We start from the raw sequence: 15,800 nt of genomic DNA on the forward strand, positions 1-15,800 counted from the left end.
TCCAGCTTAATCCTTCCACTGGTTACTTCTCTGGCTGCTGAATGAACAAGGGAGCCTTGATAACTTGCCAGGCCTTCCGCTGTAGCGGATTTGGTGTGTGCATGGTGAATGTCGGGTCCGGTTTCACTGCTCAGTGGTTAAGCCATGCTTCAAATCATGGAGCAACAATATATTCTAAGTGAAAATAAGGAGAGTTCCACAGAGTTAACTTTGTGAACATTTCACTTAATAACGACTGAGCAACATTCTTTATGATGTCATAGGTTGCTAACAGAATTTTGAGAGATTATATACAATATGGCACCGAATGTATAAATATAATTTTTACCAAGTAACCAAGTTCGAATGTTGTGAATCCGACATTTATGTCATGTGGGTTTCTTTCAGCACTTTTCCACGACTGATGTGTTGAAAGTTTTGATAATTCAGTTCAATAGAACCCAAGACAATGCACCTCCAAAGGCAGCTTCCTTTCCCAAACGAAAGAATCGAATTGATGTCAATCAATGGCTTTTTTTCTAGATCATTCATTTCCAAACTGCTTTTTTTCACTTGTCTGTGATGCGTCCTAAAACTGGAGGAATCTGCTTTCTCCAATTAGATTTCTGCAGTATTTGTCAACAGAACTAAAGTTTCCAGGAGAGTCCAATATATTCTGCCATTGCAGCCCCGTGTAAATGTTCCACGGGTAGTTGCAAACCTTTATTTTATAATGGAGATAACAACAGTTATCATAATACTTACAGTTTAAGAGGTATGACTACCCAATTTGACGTCGCTCTGTGCATTGTAGAGAACAAACACAACTACTTAGACGGATGGAAGCTTGACGTCTAGTTTCGTTTGAAACTCCATTGAATACGATGTTGCCTAAAATCTGTATTCAATTAACTGCAGTTGTAGTAATCGGCAGCTGGAAATAATCTGACCAGGCAAACTCCTACAGTTCATCGAGCACATACAAATTTCCCTGCAAATGGATTTACCCTTAAATTTATTTAAGAAATGCTCTCCTCACATCACTCTCTTTATTGTAATAAATTGACTGATAAGCTGCAGGCTTTCCATTTGCAACTGATGCCACAAGCCTCAACAGAATAAACATCTGACTTGTTGTATAACGATCATCTAACCATGAGAAGTAGAAATATAAATGTATAGAATATCTGCTGTATACCAACAATGATTTCCTGTTCCAATATGTGGGCACATAAATGCCAAGCTGTGGCTAACTGCTCTAAAGTGCCTTGGATACTGAATACAGGTAAGAGTGTTTCAGAAGGAGTGCACTCTCCCAAAACATGCTTTCTGTCCTGACTGCTTGGAACTTTTAAACCTCTGATATTTTCATCATTGTTTCAATATCATAATGATGCATGAAATCACTATTGTCTTATATCACCTATTGCCAAACCAAATTCCCATTATAGGCGCCTCTATTACTGCATCTTTTCCCTCAGGCATTATTAGTTCTCCCATGAGATAAACTGAGCTGGATACAACTTCTGAAGAAAAGATAACTTCCTGGCACCCACACTCTGAGTAGCCAGTGACAGAATAGAGACAAGACCCAGCAAACAGTGAAGATAAGTTTTACAGACATTGTCGAAGCTATCAGAATTTTAAATGTGATTTGGCTCGGTCTGGAGAGTGGAAGTCAATTGAAGACGGCAATTATTGATGCCCCAACACACATCGGCCAGGAGAATTCGCCCGGAATATCCTGAAAATAAAATATTATCTGTTGAAATAGTGACCGAAGGAAGAATAAAGCAATAAGACACCTGTCTGTAACCTACCTTCAGCAGAACTTTCGGATCACATCTGAGCCCCTGATTGGGTTCCTCTGCTTGTTGGTGATGAGTGTGGGAACATAACTCTCACTGGACCTTCTCTTCGACTGCGTTGTGGGCTAATTTACTGGCTGCAGATGCAAACCCTGCTGTGACTAGTGCAGTATCGAACATCCACATGAGCATGGGCCATGTCCCCTTCATGAATAACAAGGCACTTTCACAGATGTCAACGTGCCAACTTTTTGCTTAAATGTGAGGAGCCATACTGAATCTGACAATACAACTCAGGATTCCAATTTGCAATGTTCTAAGCAAATTACCACCAGATCCACAATGTTGTCTTTTTACTCTGAGTTTTGTCATTTTCATTGTAATTTTAAAGGAGATTCTTTCCTGTCACTGAAACAAACAACCTTCCCCAATCTTGGTCTCATGACAGATGGAGGGGCGGTGGTAAAAGTAGTCTAGGATCCCAGCGTTAATGACCTGGGACCAAATGCTGCAAGAGCGGATAGTTGAATTTGAAATCAATAAAAAAGAACTGGAGTCAATAGTGTGCTGATATCACAGAACAGTTAGATAATCCACCCCTTTACCTCTTCTCGCTTACATGTGACTCCAGATCCACAGCAATGGCTGACTCTTAAATGCTCTCTGAACAAGGTCAATTAGGTATGGGCAATAAATGTTGGTCCTGTACATTCCGTAAAACTGTTTTTTTAAATGCCCTCCAATCGATAAGTATCTTATTTCCTTTGTGAGTTTCTGCTTTTAGTTGGACAATTGTCCAACAATCTGAAGACTCTTTGTTGTTCAGTTACTTTTCAGTACAACTACCAGCAAAGTTAATGTGTCCCACAGTGTATGTATCTTTACATTCCATCAGATCTTCATAATAATCTATCTCCATTTGCTTTAATACGAATGACGACATAACATTATGAATGGAAGCTGTTATCCAGCACATTAAATTATATGAAATCGCTTCACTCTGGAAATGTTGGATTATGTTGCTGGAACACGGAAAAGGGAAGATATTGTTCTAATTTTACATTGTGTTACACGGAAGTTGACTAATCAATACTTTAAGAAAAACTATTGGATATGCTCCCTCTCTTTGTGAAACAGACACAGATAACTTTGCCAGTAGTTCCACACACCAGAGTTACAAAAAAAAGATCTGCATTAATCATATGGATCAATATACTTCCACTTTGGGTTGGAAACCCATCGATCATCGAACAACCAGGGATAGAATACAAACTCACATTTTATTTTAAATTCATTCCCGGGATATGGACTTCACTGGCTGGGTCAGCGTTTATTACCTACTGCTCATTGCCACTAGAGAAGGTGGTGGTGAGTTGCCTTCTTGTATGGCTGCCGTCCATGTGGTGTAGATGCACCCACAATACTGCTATGAAGAGAGTTCCAGGATCTTGACCGACCGACATTGAAGAGACGGCCAATGTAATTCCAAGTCTGGATGGTGAATGACCAGGAGGGAAACTTCCATGTGGTGGCATTCCCATTTCTTTGTTGCCCTTGTCCTTCGATATTGTAATGGTCGTGGGTTTGGAAGGTGCTGTCTATGAAGCCTTGGTGATTTCCTGCAGTGCATCTTGTAGATGGTACACACTGCTGCTACTGTGCGTCGGTGGTGGTGGGAGTGAATATCTGTTTATGAGGTGTCAATCAAGCGGGGCTGCTTTGACCTGGTTGCTGTCAAGCTTCTTGGATGTTGCGGGAGCTTCCCTCGTCCAGGCAAGTGGCAAGGATTCCATCACACTCATGACTTGTGCCTTGTAGATGGAGAGGCTTCGGGGAGTGAGGAGGTGACTTGTTCCACGCAAGATGCCTAGCTTATTAGCTCCTCTTCCAGCAACAGTATTTTTATATGGTTAGTCCAGTTCGGTATCTGGTCAATGGTACCCTCCAGCATGTTGACAGCAGGGGACTCAGTGATCGTACTTCCATTCAATATCAAGGGGCGATGGTTGGATTTTCTTATGTTGGAGATGGTCATTGATAGACACTTGTGTGGTGCGAATGTTAATTGCCACCGGTCAGCCCAAGCCTGTGCATTGTCTAGGTCTTGTGGCAGTAGGACATAGACTTCTTCTCCCACATGGAGAAGATACAATGCATCCAGTAGTTCACTGAGCAAACGAGATGCTGCTGCACCCCTTAATCGACAACATGTGTGGTGAAAAGAGTACCGATAGTCTATTCTATATGAAAGCAGGGTCTGAGACCTTTCCCCCGCATTCAGCCTATGGGCCGTTGCTGGAGCACTGAGGCATAGCTTGGACTCTCAGTGTGGAACATCAGCATAGAAAATACTGAGCAACACATCCACATGGGAGTTAATTCAGAGTTGGATTACATTTGGTGGCATGAGCTCGATTGAACCTTTCAGGCTGAACACTCTCAGCATTCAGAGGAGGTGCTGCAACATTTAAGCACTTGTATTTATCATATTCCGTTAGGCTTCTAACTTTAAAAAAAAAATACCTATCAGCGGGCGATATTAAAGAGAATCCTGTACGCACACGGAAGTTTTTCAGGTCAGTGGAAAGTCTGATAGGGCACAATGTTCAATGAACAGCTCATTCCAAAACCAACAGCTTACACATATGCCCGTTATGAAACTTGCCTCCTTGGTCCCAACAAGAAGCTTTCCACTTCGCTAAAGGAAATTGTCTGTTTAATAGGTGGACCACAAAATCTACCCCTGTAGAGAGATGACTGATCCGTGCAGAGTCAAAGCACGAGGAAGGGTCATACGGCCCCGAAAATTTAACTCTGTTTCTCTCTGCACATACGCTGCGGCGCCAGCTGAGTCCTTCCAGGATTTTCTGATTTTGTTTCAGATTTACAGCATCCGTCACATTTTGTGTTTACCTTGGGTCCTCTGGTTGGCGCTGGGGATTGGGACGTGGGGGTGTTGGGGGATGTTCTATGCCAGCAGGTGTGAGGGTGGGAGTGGGGTGGGTGATAGGATGTTGGTGGGTTAGGGCTGGTAATGAGGAGGGGTGCGGATGGGTTGGGCAAAGGGCTGTTGGTGGGATCGGGATGGTATAGAGGAGAGGTTGGGAGGACTTGTGGGTGAGGTGGTGTCGATGGGGGGCAGGGACAAGGGCGTGGTTTGGCTGGGGGTATATTGCTGGGTAGGGTTGTTAAGGAGGAGGGGTTGGAGATGGGGTGGGTGGGTGTTCTTGGCGGTTGGGCTGGGTAGGCAGGAGATGGGTGCGCCGGTTGGGGACCTGTTTGTGGGTTAGTTGGAAGGTAGAGCGGGGTGGGAGGGATTTGCTTGGTTGGAGGTGTATGGAGGAGGTACCGGGGCTGAGGTGGTTGAGGGCTTGTTGTTGGTTTGGTGGGCAGTGTGGAGAGGGTTGGGTGGGAGGGATTGTTGGTGGGCGGGGTGGTAAGGGAGGTCAGGTTGGGTTTGGAGTGGGTGGGTGGGTCCTGTGTTTTGGGCAGGCATTGAATAGGGGGTGCGTTCTGTTGGGAGGTTTTGATGTTTGTGGGTTGGGAAGGAGGGGTTAGTGTGGGGTGGGTGGCGGGGTTGTTGTGATGAGGGGGCAGGGAGGAGGGGATGGCTTGGGAAGTTTTGAGGCTGATTTTGATGGGTGAAGGGCTGGTGTTGGTGGGGTGAAAGATTAATAGATTTAAGGGACTGAATGGTGACCCTGTTCTGTCCTATCTAATATGCTGCGACATTGGGCAGACTGGCCCGCTTTAATGCAGGGTTCTGATGGCTCACAAGCCTCTCAAACTCTACACCAAATCGTTGTATCTCCCTGGAGCTCATCTGACAATCGAATACACCGGCGAACAAGTTATATTTGAATGAAATATCGTGACGTCTGTGACCAGTAATGTGAGTGGGGAAATGATAATTATCCCCTGCCAATTCCTTCGGAGAAGCACTTCGTGGGGTTGACGTTATAAAGGGAGATCAAGCAGGCCGAATGTTATAGGACACACTTGGGTTTCAGAGCTAGCGATTCACTGAACTCAGGATGGGACCTCTATCAGATTTCCCGCTGAAATCTAACATCACAAGCTTCACGATAATAGGATCTGGATTAATTTCTTCAAATCTTACCGACCTTCAAAGTTGAATCATAGGAGTTTGAAACTTTCGCTCTGTTTCTCTGTCTGCACATGCTGCCAGACCTGCTGAGATTTACCAGCACTTTCTGTTCACACTGCAAGGACAGACCTTGACACCCGCACTAAAATTAGAGAACACATTTTCATATAAATGAGTGGAGAGAAAAACAGCGTTAGCATGAGACTCGGTACCTTAAATCTGCTTCTCACTCCACCGATGCTGTTAGACCTGTTGAGTGTTTCCAAAATTATCTGTATCTGTTTCAGATTTCCAGCTTGCACAGTGTGTTGCTTTTTTCCTATCATTGAGCCTGAGGTTCACCCTCTATTGTCAAAATAACGGCGCTGCCTGTTCTGCAGGTGACTACATATTGTCGTCATTACTGAATCATTAACATTGGTTAAAAGCACAAAGTTAAAACAAAACTGGAAAAAAAATCCACAAATAAATATCGATTCAAAAAAGTTTTAAACATTATGAATTCAAGGATTGCACTCCGTTGCAAGATTAAGTTTTAAAGCACCATTGATTGGCAAAATTTCTGAATCCCATCATGGTGGAAATCCAAGTAATACGTAATCGGAAAAGGGGAGATTTTTTTCAGTTTGTTTTTGAATGGTTCTTTTTTAATTCGCTCACGGGGTATGGGATTCGCTGGACAGGCCTGCATTTATTGCCCATCCCTAGTTTCCCCTTGTTCAGGGGACTCTAAAGAGTCTACCACACTGCAGTGAACCGGGAGTCACTTGTAGGCCAGAACAGGTAAGAACAGCAGATTCCCTACCCTAAAGCGGAATAGTGAATCACATGGGCTTTTAAAGAAAATCCGCAGTGGTATCATGGTCATCATTAGACTTTGATTTCAAATTTCAACTTCTGACTTGGTATCCGGGACCCCAAGACATTACAATGTATCTTAGTCAGGGGAAATATCAATATTCCACCTGGGAATTGGGGTGGAGAGGGAGTTGGCGTTGGGGGGGAGGAGGGGTGGGGGTGGGGGGGTGGGGCTGGTGGTGGTGAAGATGGGAAATTGTACTGCACAGACTCAGTCTGAGCCCTGAACTTTGGGATTTCCCAATTCATCAAAAGTTTTTCAGTTTTTCAGAACTTGTAGTTCTGTCGAAGGGTCATGAGGACTCGAAACGTCAACTCTTTTCTTCTCTGCCGATGCTGCCAGACCTGCTGAGTTTTTCCAGGTAATTCTGTTTTTGTTTTGGATTTCCAGCATCTGCAGTTTTTTTGTTTTTTTTTGTTTTTATATTGTTAGTTTAGTTGTTTGCTTGCGATGGTGGTTGTTTGGAGATGGGATTCACATGGGAGGTTCTGTAGGGAACGCAACTTAATCTTGAAATGAAGCATGGAAAGCTGTAGAAGTGTCATTGGGAGAGCATTTCGGTGATAGTGACCATAATTCTGTAAGATTTAAAGTAGTATTGGAAAAACACAAAGAGGGACCAGAAATAAAGGTCCAGAATTGTGGTACGGCCGATTTCAATATAATAAGAAAGGGTCTGGCCAAAGTGAACTGTGAGTGGCTACTTGAGGGGAAATCTACATCAGCCCAGTGGGAGACTCATTCAAAAGGGCATAATGAAACTTCCGGGCCAACAAGTTCCAGTAAAGTTGAATGGAAGGAGTAACAAGTCCAGGGAAGCATGGATGTCAATGATTTGGTAAGGAGATACACGAGGTGGAAACAGCATCCATGACGAAGCAAGGAAGTTAAAGGTAACATAAATGCAAAAAGTAAGGAATTCTAAAGTGCAAAGGTCAGTGGCAGGCTGGAAGATTGGCATACGTTTAAAGATCAACAAAAGGGTTCCAAAAAATAAAATAACAGAACGAAGGTAATTTATGAAAGGACACTAAAGCAAAATATAAAAACTGATAGCAAAAGCTTCTACAAATATTTAAAAGGAAAGGGAATAGCTAAAGTGAATGATGGTCCGTTGGAGGATGATAATGGGGAGTGAATAGTGGGGAACACAGAAATGGCAGAGATGTTTGATCAATATTTTGCATCAGTTTTCACAGTGGACGACACTAGTACCACCCCAATAGAAACAGATACTGCAGAGGGTATAGATAAGGGGGATCTTAGAACAACCACCATCACTTGAAAAAAAAACTACTGAGCAAACTTTTGGGATTAGAAGCTGAAAAGTCCCCAGGGCCTGATGTCCTATATCCCAGGGTCTTAAAGCAATTGGCAGCGGAGATAGTGAAAGCATTGGCTCTAATATTCCAAAATTCCCTGGATTATGGAAAACTTCCAGTGGATTGGGATAATGTTAATATACCGCCCTTATGCAAAAAGTGGGTGGGTGGGGTGGTGCAGAATGTAGGAAAATGTAGGTCTGTTAGTTTCAACTCTGTCGTTGGGAAATTGTTGGAATCCATCAGTAAGGAAGTAGTGATGGGGCATTTGGAAAGGCAAAATACAATCCATCAGAGTCAGCATCGCTGTATGAAGATTAAATCATGTTTTATTGATTTGCTAGAGTTCTTTGAAGATGTGACAAACAAAGTGGATAAAACATCCTGTAGATGTAATATATCTGGACTTACAGAAGGCCTTTGATAAGGTGCCGCACAAAAGGTTTATATTCAATATAAGATCACACGGGATTAGGAGTGATATAATAGCTTGGATAGAGGATTGGCTAACGAACAGAAGGCAGAGAGTCAGGATATGTGTGTCTTTTTTTGGATGGCAACCTGTAACTGATGGGGGGCACAGGTTTCGGTCCTTGGGGCTCAAATATTTGCAATGTATATTAATGCCTTGGGTTCATTGATAGAAGGTACCAGTGCTAAATTTTAAGGTGACACCAAAATAGGTGGGAACTAATTGCAATGAGGGAATAAGAAATTTACAAATAGGTATGGAGAGGTTAGGTGAATGGGACAAAGATTGGAAGATAGAGTTTAACGTGAATGTACAGGAGTTTAACCATTTTGGATGGAATAATAAAAAGTCAACGTATTATTTAAATGCAGACAAACTTCAGAATACTTCATTGCAGGGAGATCAGGTTATCCTGGTTCATGAATCACTGAAAGCTGGTTAGGAGGTACAGATTATACTAAGGAAGGCAAATGGAATTTTGGCATTTATTGCTAAAGAAATAGAAAATAAAAATAGGTATGTGTTCTTGCAGCTGTACGATGTATTGGTAAGGTGGCACCTGGAGCACTGTGCACAGTTTTGGTCCCCTTACTTGTAGAAGGATGCAGTTTCATTGGAGGCGGTTCAGAGGAGGTTCAATAGATTGATTCCAAAGATGCAGGGCTGGTCTTATGAGGAGATGTTGAGTAATTTAGGCCTATAATCTCTAGAGTTTAGAAGGATGAGACGAGATCTATTTGAGGTATATAAGATGCTAAAGGGGAAAGGAAAAATAGACATGGAACGGATGTTTCCCCTTGTGGGGCATTATAGAACAAAAGGCCATAGCTTTAGGATGAGGGGTTGTAGATTTAAATTAGAGATAAGGAGGAATTAAATTTCTCAAAGGGTCGTTAACATGTGGAATTCAGTACCTCAGGATGCAGTGGATTCCTGGACGCTGAAAAAATTTAAGGAGGAGATAGTAACGGGTTGGCTGGTTTTAGGGAGAGGGCGAGAAGTTAGTGTCGAGGCTGGAATGAGTTCAGCCATGATCGTATTGACTGGTGGGGCATGCTTGAAGGGCAGAATTGCCTACTCCTGCTCTTGGTTCTTATGTTCTTATACTCCTAAGGTATGCTTTTAATTCCCAAGTCCTCTCTGACAACAGGAGAGGTGCCAAACGAATGGAGGACAGCATCTGTGGAACCATTATTCATGGAGCAGGGTAGGGATTAAACTAATAATTACACACCTGAGAGTCGAACATCAGTGGTAGGGAAACTTGGAAAATTGTTGTTTCTGAATGCAGCTCACTGCCGCCTTGTTCCATGCTGTACACTTATCCCATAAAAGGTTTTGCTTTTTCATAACTTTGCACAAGCAGAAAGCGGAACCCCTAACCAGGCGTGGGGGGATTTGAATTTCTATTTTAGAGATTTTGAATGGCCGATACCTGGTTACTAATCCAGTGCAAAATCCCTGCATAATCTGGTCAAATTGGCGGGTCTGACCTATTACATTCTTCACCAAACAACAAAACCCGTGGCTCGTTGTTGTCACGATTATGAAACCTATATAAACACAAACACTGAACCTGTTCTACACAAGCCTCTGATCAGTTCTCGGGAGGCGTTAGGGGCAGCATAAACGCTGGAGATAGTACTATAGTTCATAATGTGTCTGGGCCCATAAGGAAATAAAAGCTGATTTATCGACGAGCGCATACTTAATCGCGCGGGGAATCCATCCCATGACTGGTCAAATACCTTGTAACTAATGCCAGAGTTCAGATGATCAGTATCCCGGCACAGATGAAGCATTGGGGCGTTAATTTCGTGGCCTAAATTCATAACAAATTGTGATATTAATACAGACATCGCGTCAACGAAAGAAGTAGTGTGCTTCTGTGTTGTGTGTTTCTTGGATCAACCAAAACTGGCTGCAACCTTCGAGCGGTGGACTTCTCAAGCTGCATATTTATGGCTAATAATTTCATGACTACGAGGGAGAGAGGTTGGGGGTTGGGGGGGAGTGCGGGATGGGGTGGGGGGGTGGGGGGGGGGGTGGGTGATGTTCATTATCTTTTAACGTGCTCTCAACTACGCTCCCTGGAATGAAAGTTGTGTAGTTCTCTGAAAGAGATGTTTGTGGTTCTGGTTGCTATTGACAACGTACGGAAAGTATTGTAATGCACAGGTCTGACCAAGGCAACTGTTCTTTTCTAGTATCTAAACCGAGATGGCCCAATTAACTCGCCATAGGTACAGGGGCGAATGTGAAAACAGGAAGTAACTGGCTCTCCCTTGCGGTCATAGACATTCGTGAGAAAAATATACTGGAAACATGCATTTTCAACATTATTACCCCAGAATAAATATGAATAATTGTTATGAGCAGCAAATAGCAACACTGAAACCACCGTCCGCTGTCCGTATCAGAGTGTCTAAAACCCGTTGAACTCTTGCTATTTTATTTCTACAGAGAACAATGCTCAGCCCGGATGCAGTATGGGGAGGGCTACTTTCCCCTGTCGCACTCTGCGGTTTCCAAGCAGAAGAAAAAAACGTGGTGTGAAAGTTGTGTCTGGAATTAGTGCCTTAAACTTAAGTGAAGTCAATTACTAGTTCATGAAAATAGAGTTGGCTAAGGTGACTAAAGTCAAAATGTAGGACATCATAGGAGGAATGGCTGCCATTTAAAGAGATATATCTCAACATTCAGCAACAATATGTTGCACTGAGGATGAATGGCACTTTGAGAGTGATTCGCCATCCACAGGTATGGCAGGAAATTATGCGTGGCAACTCATTGAACAAAAATTAAATGCAAGATGCTGCAAGGATTAATGGTAGGCCAGAGGATTGGAAGGGTATTAGATAGCAGAAAAGGAGACAAATGACCAGGTTAAAATTTGGCTTTGGGAGAAAGAAAACAGCGAGAATTATGAAACATGAATATTGATGAAACATTTGACATGTGGAAGCTTTTTGTCTTGGACTCGACAGGGCACTTGGCAACAATACCAAATGAGGGGAAAGCAAAAACGAATACTAATATAAAACAGGCAGTGAAATCGTCTGCAAGTATATGCAAAAGGGAGGGCAAGTAGCGATGGTGAGCACTGGCCATCCAAGATTGAGACTGGAGAGATAAAAAGCAGAAATGGCAGAGGCTTTGAGACTGCATTTGTTTACGTCTTCATGGTGGAGGATATAAAAATCATCCCAAGAAAATGAGGAAAGCAGTGGGAGAGAGGGAGAGAGGAATATAAAGTATCACTAATGTTTAAAAGAAATAATACTAAGAAAACTAATGGGAGTTAAGGCTGACATGAACCCTGGAACTGATAATATGCATTCTAGGATCATAGGGGAAGTGGCTGCTGGGATTGTGGTTAAATCGCTTGCAATCTTCCAGAATTCCCTACCATTTGCAAATGTCCCAGGAATTTTGAATGCCACAGATATAACACCACTATTGAAAACAAAAAGGAGACTGAAAGCAGGAAACCATCGGACAGTTACTTAAATATATCTCATGGAAAATGCTATGAAAAACGATTAAGGAGGTACTCGCAAGACATACATAAAAATCATATTAAAATCTGGCAGAATGAAAATGGTTTAATGAAGGGAAAATCGTGTTTGAGAAGTTTTGATGTTATAACAAATAGGCTGCATAAAGCGGATTGTGCAGATGTCGTGCATTTACCTGATAAAACAACAACCAGTAAGTTGCTACCTAAAAAGTGCTGCAGGAGCTAACGGCTCATGGTGCTAACATGGATAGACCAACTGAAAGGAAACTGATCATCGAAACAAATGGGACATTGAAATTGTGGCAAGCTGGAACAATAGAAACGCTGCCAGGATTTATGCCAAATCTTTAGCTCTGCAGGATCTATATCAATGGCATGCATGAAAGGACCCGCTGTAAAATAACTAAATATTCTGATTCTACGAAGATAGGTATGAAGCAAAGTTTTGTGGAGGATACAAGGATTCTGCAAAGGGAGAGAATTGCGTTAAGTGAATGGGCAGAAATTTACCAGATGGAGTATACTGTGACAAAACAAAAGCTTGGCCACTTTGGCTGAAGAGAAAAAAGCGCAGTATACTATTTATATGGAGAGAGGCTGCAGGATGCTGCAGTTCTGAGCATCTAGCTGTCCTTGTGCATGAATGTATAGCCCTAGGAGACTGTGGCGACACAGTCCGCCTATTCATTGGGGTTTTGGGGCTGTTTTTGCAGTTCATTGTTGTCTGTGGGGTGGCGGGAGGACGGAACTAGGCGTGGGTGAATGTCGCTGTTGAGCCCTGGGGGAAGCACGGTTGCCGAGACTAGGCAAGACGGTGTTGTGACAAACCACAAGTACACGGGGAAGGGCGAGGCTGCCGAAGCCCAGGGCTGATGCAAACTGCCTCCCCTTCAATATTAAACCATGTCCGACTTGCCTTTTCTTGCTTGAACTTGCACAAACCAACACCTTGCAAGTGAAACCCATTGAAATGCTGGTGCAAGAGGAGCCGAACTCGGTGTCCAAGCGGCCTCAATGCAGGAAATGGCAAGGGAACAGAAGGGTGCGACATTCATCGACAAGTTGCAATTCGATATTTGGGCCGTAGAGGCCGTAGTTCAGGTGGAAAATGAAAATGGAGGGGCAGGGGTGTGGTGGAAGGCATTAGACGGTGACGGAAAAGGAGAGGGCAGCGCACATAACCTCCAGCCATTACTTTTAGCAACGTGAGGTCACTAAGCCTTTAAACTGATGAGAATCGGACTTGTAGGACATTTGTCAGGATTGAAGGAGGCGAGTGTGCTCTGTCTCAGCCGATAGCTGGTGAAATTCGGACAACCCAGAGAGCGCAATTAAAGTGTGGGTTTGATTTATTTCTTCAGACTAGATTTTTCAGTGCAACAATTAAATCTCCAGGTGGGTGGTGGATATACATACATATATATATATATATATATGCGAATAGACCTTGATGAAAGCATTTTAAAGTTAAGAAATGCATTTACCTCGCTATCATTCCAATGCGGAGGAGAGGCGGCAGGAGTTGATTATGAAGATGTCCATGAATAGGCTGCTCTCTCCCCATATTCACCAAAGATTTTCTTAGCTGACATGAATCACTGTGACTTGGCTGTGAGGGACACTCTCAGTTACTTGCTGTCTTTGGGCAAACCCACTTGAGTGCAAAGTCACTGGATCAATGTATTTGCTGCATCATTGATACTTACAAGCCTCTGCTTCAACCAGAGATTGGAGATTCAGATCACAATGTGGTGCCTCTCCTTCCTAATTTTCCATCAAAAGAGGTGATGGCATAGCATTTTTGCCACTGGACTGGCATTCCAGGGATCCAGCGTAATGCTTTGGGGAAATGGGTTCGAATCCTTCCATGGCAGGTGGTGAAATTTGAAATAAGTAAAAACCTGGAATTAAAGAAAATGCTAATGATTACCATGAAACCATTGCCGATTGTTGCAAAAACCCATCTGGTTCACTGATGTCCATTGGGGAAAGAAATCTGCCGTCCTTACCTGGTCTGGCCTGCAAATGACTCCAGACCCAGAACAATGTGGTTGACTTACAATGTGAGGCAATTGTCACATTGGGCGTTGGCGCATTCTGATCACTCTGGAGTTAACAGTCCATTCCTGCATGCTCAGCCTTCACTTCCAGTGCAGAACTGCCGCGTGTGTAACACAGACATTCTGATACCATGTGCTTTAATGAGGAGCTCAAAGTTAAAAGGACACCAAATTGTTATAAGTACATCACCATGAGTATTCAGATCTTATCTCTAGTTGTTGGAAATGGTCAGCCCAAAGGTTTCAGTGACACTCGCATCCTGAATTGTAAGTAACCACTTGAGTGTTGCCGAAAAAAGAGACATGTTGAAGCTTTTCATCTTGAACTCATCAGGTGACTTCGCAAGTCTACCAATTGGCTGGATGAGTGCAAGACGAAATTTTTCGGCATGTCTCTTTTTTCAGTAACACTCAAGTTCTCTCCTGCAAAACGTTTGAAGAAACAACTTATTAATAGCTTTTTTGTTCCATGGAACTGTTTTGCATCACCCAAATAAACTAAATTTACAAATGTAGGGACAAGGTAAGGGTCAGCCACTTAAATGGAAACTGCGAAAACAAAGACAAAATTTAAAGGTTTCTTACAAACATAAAACCAAAATGTGATTAACAAGTTTAATAAAACAGCCCACGCCCCCGACATTGCTGGCAGACACTGCGTCCTCCCTCTCCACGGACACCCGGCCACTAACATAGCCACGGAAGAGCAGCAGATAGTCCTGTCAGACGGGACCCTGGATCACCTGTTGCCTCGACTTGTTAACGGCCAACTTAAGTTGTTGATGAGTGTTTTCCATCTCGAAGTTTCTACACTGAAAAGCCAAGTTGTACTGCAGTGCTTGTTACATGCTGAATGCAGGGGCAAAGTCTCAGATATTGTATTTCTGTTCAAAATATATAATGGTTCATTTATTTTTTTGTTTTGACTGACTTTTCGGCTGTTGTTTTACTGCCAAATACGTTAATGTTTAATAAGGTTGGTGGATGATTGTTTTTTGTCATGTTAGGTGTAGCTGACTCTCCATGCTTTGTGCATCATTGCGTTTGGAAATTTAAATAAAAGCTTGAATCTATTTGCATGGAAGCCTTTGTTCTGTTTGGCACACAGAAGTAACAGACTCCACTAGGTAACTTTTAGCAACTGTTTATTCATTCTGCATTCGTAATATTGAACACTTAGAATACCTTTGCCTTGTTGTATGTTTAACATGAATAAGTTAGTACCTCTCACATTGATGCTGCTTCGTTTACTTTAATTCTTTAGACAGCTTAGCCTCCTCAATCAATAACGTTAAGTGCTTTCAATGTAAGGGATTGTTAGAAAAACCATCCCCTGGAAGATCCACTCCACGCCATTCACCATCCTGAATTGGAAATATATCACTGTACCTTCACTATGGCTGGTTCACAAATCTGCAGCTCCCCCTTTAATAGCAATGTGGGTGCACCTGCACTGCAAGGACTGCAGCAGTACAAGAATTCAGCTCACCACTATCTTCTCAAAGGCAACAAAGAAGGGGCAACAATGCTGTCACAGCCAGTGTTGCCTTCTTCCTGTAAAGTAGGAAAATAAATCTACACCACTGTACCATGGATTTTTAATCCAATAACACAACCAATATACTATTGAAAAGTTGACTATTAGTCAAATAATATAGCACACATACTACTG

Source organism: Carcharodon carcharias, chromosome 24, assembly GCF_017639515.1.
Source record: "Carcharodon carcharias isolate sCarCar2 chromosome 24, sCarCar2.pri, whole genome shotgun sequence".
NCBI lineage: Eukaryota > Metazoa > Chordata > Chondrichthyes > Lamniformes > Lamnidae > Carcharodon > Carcharodon carcharias.